Raw genomic sequence first — 5803 nt, forward strand, 5'->3', positions numbered from 1 at the left:
GAGGGGACGCGAAGCGGCAGGCTCCCGCGACGAGTCAACCTCCTGAGGAGAGGGTGCTGGCCAGGCTGACGACCGGTGTCCCTCACTGGATCCCCCGTGCCAGAGCCCCGAGTTGGGCACCACTTGACCCGACCCGCGGGTTAGTCAACGAGGTCCCTGGAAGGGGAGTGGGGATGAAATAGGGACAGGAGACACGAGAAATGGAGGCAAGACAAAGGTTCTGATCAAGCCCCCTCCCTTATTTGAATATTAAGGGAACTAAAATCCCAAAAACATGAGATCATTTTAAAAATACTTTGGCTGAGGTGTAGCTCAATGGTAGTCCATTTGCTTGGCATGCACAATAACTCAGGTTCAACACAGCACCACAAAAATATTTTCTAAACTTTTAAACCAGTCTCACTATTGGCAGTTCATAATTTGTGAAATGAATACTGATTAATAACAGGCTCCATGATATGAAGCATATCGTTTTCAGTATGGTCCCAGGATCTGTATGACCTGAGAACTTGAAAGAAATTCAAACTCTTGATATTACTCATGATAAGTATAATATCCTATGCTTGTGTGAAATCTACAATGTGTCCCATGAAGATGTACAAATTCTTGGACACCTGCCCAGACCCACTAAATCAGAAACTTGGGAGTTTAACCCATATACCTGTGTGTTAAGGAGCCCTCTATGTTGTATGGTGCAGGCTAAAGATTTCTGCTTCTTGGATTTTTTTAAAGACAAAAACAAGACCACACAAAACAAAAAGTCATACAGAATTTCAAAACAAGATGATAGGAAATTAACAATGGTTGTTGGATTACATATTTTTTTACTGCCTCTTTGACCAGATCTTTATTCAAAATAAGATGGATTACATATTGTTATCTTCAAAGCAGTTGCTCAGATTACCACATATAGGCATGCAAGATTGATCAAACAATTGAACATTAACTGTTCCTTTCAATAAACCAGTAGAAAGTAGTAGTACAATTAGCTAATAATCTCCCACTTGTTTCTTCTCTTTCCCTCATCCCAGTTGTTAAAATCAGGGCTGGAGAAGAGCTGAGTGGTAGAGTACTTGCCTACTATGGGTGAAGCCCTGAGGCCCTGGGTTTGGTCCTCAACACTGAGAAGTCTGAAAACCAGTGCAATATGTTCTAAAGTATGAAGCAGAAGCAAGAAAGAAGAGTAAAAACTAAATCAGTGTGATTCTCTGTGAGTAAATGTCAGCCTCACCTTCTTTCCCAATAACTCATTGTTGATCTAATTGTGTATTAAAGAGAAAATAATGCCTTCTCATGGAGGTATAAAATAAATCTTATGAAGTCTCTTCTAATTCTGTTCAGAAATACTTTCTTGTATATAGTATATGAAGATGTGATTGAAAACTTCAGTGAAAGCTGAAGCAGGAGAATCGCCTTGAGTTTGAGGCCAACCTGGGCTACATAGTGAGTTCAAGGTCAGCCTGGGCTGCATAATGACACCCTGTCTCAATAAAGAAAGAAGCAAGCTATGGTGAATGTTTATGCTTTGAAATGCGTTGTATAAAAGGATGTATTGCCATTAATCCCCCTTAAAATCTTCCCCCTCACTATAAACACATTTATCCCATCATTCTTGCCACTCTCTCAAGCAGTTCTAGAATGTTTCTTTGGTGTATTAAGTTGCATTGCTGTGGCTGAATCAATTCAAAATGTTTACCTGTCGTGGTCTTTTGAACTTTGGAGAAGAGACAAAGTTGCATGGTGGCACATTTGGTGAATAAGGTAAATAGGGCACACCCTAAGTTTTTTGGGTTTTGGTCCCAGGAATCAAACTCAGGACCTTGCACTTCCACAGCAGGAACCTTGCCATTGAGCTATCGCCTAGACTCCCCCTAATACTTTCACAAGCCTGCCTTTCCATTGGATGGCACACAGCAGTAGCACTCAACATACATTAAAAAAAAATCACACCTCATGCAGACACAAAAGACTTCCAGGACTGCATCAGAAAGAGGAAGAAAGATTGCATATTGTGTTCAAAACAAGGGGAAGTACTCAAAAGGGTTATTGACAAAATGTCCTTTAGTGTAGCAATTTTTATTTTTAATTTTTTTTGGATACAGGGTCTCGCTACACAGCTTGAGCTCGTAGTGATCCTCATGTCTCAGCCTCCCTAGTGTGGGGATTACAGGTATGCACCACCACGCCCAGATCCAGGGCCGGCACAGTGTGCCTGGAACTTGGGACCTTGAGCTTGCCAGGCAGGAGCTTATGCTGCCAAGTTATCTCCCCAGCCCTAATATTTTAAATTTAAAAATTCACCATATATGTTGATCACAATTCTTACATTAAGCTTTGTAATGAGAACATCTTCAACCTCGTCACTGTGAAGGTCAGAACACTGCTCATTACCAACACCTAGCCCACCATTGCTCGTTGCCACTAGAGCATCCTTCACTCACGCACTGAAAGAGTTAAGTACTTGAAGCCTCACTCATAAGTGCTAGAACAACAGCAACCAGCTGAGATTGTACAGAACAGATCTGCACTTCTAGAGAGAGCCAACACTTGAGTGAAATGTGAGCCGTTAATTTGGAATGAGAATTTCAGAGTTGAAAAGAGTCAGCCTCTCTAATTCATAGTAATTAACAATTCTGAATTCTTTTTTAGTTCTGAAATCATTAAAGTGTGGCAAAGAAGACAGGGTAGAGGGCTTAGGCCTCTAAACAGCTTCAGAGTTGTACAAATTCACACTCATACATCTACATTGGTCTGTACTGTGACCAAAATAAAAATCTTAACATGGGTGAGACTACATGACAGCCAGTGTACTTAGTTTTCTTTTTCTCCAAAGCATTGATTTATTTATAACACATACTTGCATAACTGAGCCATTTTGACTTTGTAATACATTTGGTTTGCTTAGAGATTTTTTGAAAGGTATTATCCTAGTTTGAGATTTCCAAGACTCAATATGGACCATAACTAATGTCCATGGCCTGTACTTGTTAACTTGAATCTTATGAATAGATATTGGAGAATAATGATTAAAAGCAAGAAATAAGTGCCAGCCAGATAGCTCAGTGGACTAAAGTGCCTGCGTAGGCAGAGCACGGCGGCCGGGGTTCAACCCCTGGCATGCCATACAGGCCCCACCTCTGGGATCCTCTCAGACAGCTATTGAGATTGGGCGTGGTGGCACATATGAATCTGATCTACGTAGTGAGACCCTGTCGATCCTGTACTAAATTTTTTTAAAAAGCAAGAAATTATCCAACAGAAATAAAGCATTATTAGGGCCAGTCTGATTGCTCAGTGGACTAAAGCACCTGCTTAGGCAGAGCGCAGCGTCCAGGGTTCGATCTACGTAATGAGACTCTGTAGACTCTGTCTTAAATACAGAAAAAAAATAAAGCATTGTTATTTTCCTTTTAATTTTCGGGAAGAATATAAATTTGCAAAGAAAAACTAGGATATAGTTAATTGAGATAATATGTATTAAGTCAATGACCTTGCTTCAAGATCTAATTCTTAATTTCAGCAGTCTTTTCTGTACCAAAAGTTTGGCAGTACAAGGGATCAAATCCAGGACTCACGCATGCTGGCAAATGTTCTACCTCTACATTATATTTCCAGCCCCTAAAACCTGTATTTTATATGCAAAATTACAGATATTCATTCATTTTGTAAACTTTTATTTTGTTACTCATTTCTCTGTAAGTGTATGTTGTGTCTCCTTAGTTTTATTCTGTTACTAGGTGCTAGGGACTTCTTTTTAATTGCATTTGCTTTTACAGAGGGCTTTGCATTTTTGGCTAAGACATTAGAAATGTATTTTCTCATTAGATAGTGGAATTTTGTTTGGTATAGATTAGGCTCTGTGTCTGCCAGATTACTGACAAATGTATTGAGGGAATAAAGAAAGAGAAAACATGAGTGTGGTCATGAACACTTAACTGGTATCTCCGAGGACCTAGCATTGAAAACAAAAGACTCCAAAATTGCTCTGCATAAAATTTACCTTTTAAAGTAGAGAAAAACTTAATAAAATCATTGTTTTCATTAAGCAAACATTATCCATGGATTTCTTAGTAAAAATTTAACAAATGCTCCTGTTAATCATTAAGTAAGAGAATGACTTAGCTCATCAGGAAAACCCATTTCTGTTCCAATTATATTTTGTTGCTATTAAAACAAATTCCTTTTTTTTTCATACTGGAAACCAAACTTGGGACCTTGTGCTTGCTAGGTAGATGCTTGTACCACTGAGCTATATCCCCAGCTCAAAACAAATTACTCTTTTTATTCTTTCTTAGTTTTCTATAATAAACTTAATATAAATTATATTTCATGTGATTTATATGAGCTAGCCTAAAAGACTTACTAAATGTGAATTCTAAATCAATATTCAGCTATCTGAAATGAAATATAATGAAAATATTAATATATGGGGATAATAATTCCTGTTTTACCTTAAATATCAGTTGTTATGGATCATACGAGAAAATTACACGAAAGAGATTGAAAATGTATAAACTTTCTACGTAAGCCCAAGGAATTGTTCATCTAATTAGATTTTATTGAACTAATTATGGGCTAGTTTTACCAAAAAATGAACCAGTTCTGGACCAGTGTCTGGTTGGTAAGGAATATGGGAAATGAAATTCATTTACACAGTTTCTTGGCCGTTTTCATGGCTCTCAGAATCCTTTATGTGTATTATTTCTCTGCCTTCCATTCTGCATGGTTACTCCTTGTGTGTTTAACTTAGAAGTGTATAGGTAAATCCAAAACTGGGCATCTGAGATGCATACACATGTCTCAAATAAATACAAACACAAATACAACAAACATAAAAAAATGTTCAACATCGCTATTCACTTGAGAGATGCAAATTAAAACACACTGAGATTCCATCTCACCCCAGAAAGAATGGCTAACATCAAGAAGTCAGCCAGGGGGCTGGGGAGTTGGCTCAGTGGAATAAGCACTTCCCTGGCAAGTGCAAGGACCTGAGTTCAATCGCCGGTTCAAAAAAAAAAGAAGTCAGCCAATAACAAATGCTAGAAAGGCTGTGGGGAAAAAGGAACCCTTGTCCACTGTTGGTGGGAGTGTAGACTGGTGGGACCACTGTGGAAATCAGTGTGGAGAGTCCTCAAAATACTAGGACTAGAGGTTCCATTTGACCCAACTATTCCCCTCCTGGGTATCTGCTGAAAAGAATTACAAGCATCAGGCCAGTGAGATAGCTCAGCAGACTAAGCAGCTCCTTAGGCAAGCACAGGGACCAGGATTCGAGCCCCAGCACCACACGCCATCCAGGCCCCACCCCCGGCACACTGAGCTGGCCACTGAGACCCAGCGTGGTGACACATGCCTGTAATCTTGGCGATGGGGAGGCTGAAAACAGGAGGATCATTATAAGTCCAAGCTGCATAGTGAGACCCTGTACCAAATACATAAAAAACAAGAATTAAAAGCATCATACCACAGTGATGTATACACACCTATGTTGACAGCAGCACAGTTTGTAATAGCCAAATCTTAGAAACAGCCCAAGTGCCCATCAACTGCTGAACAAATAAAGAATGAATGAAGAAGTACTCCATGTTATATAATGGAGTACTACTCAGCCATAAAGGACAAACTGGAGACTTTTATAGGTAAATGAATGCAACTTGAGACCATACTTATTAGTAAAATAATTCAGATGCACCTGTGTAAACATCCTATTGTCTCCCTAGTATGAGAGGCTGAAAGTATCAATAAGATCCAAAATGTACAATACACACAATAAATAAATGTAATAAATAAAAATAAATAA

Source organism: Octodon degus, unplaced genomic scaffold (assembly GCF_000260255.1).
Source record: "Octodon degus isolate 3935 unplaced genomic scaffold, OctDeg1.0 scaffold00251, whole genome shotgun sequence".
In the NCBI taxonomy this organism is placed as follows: Eukaryota; Metazoa; Chordata; class Mammalia; order Rodentia; family Octodontidae; genus Octodon; species Octodon degus.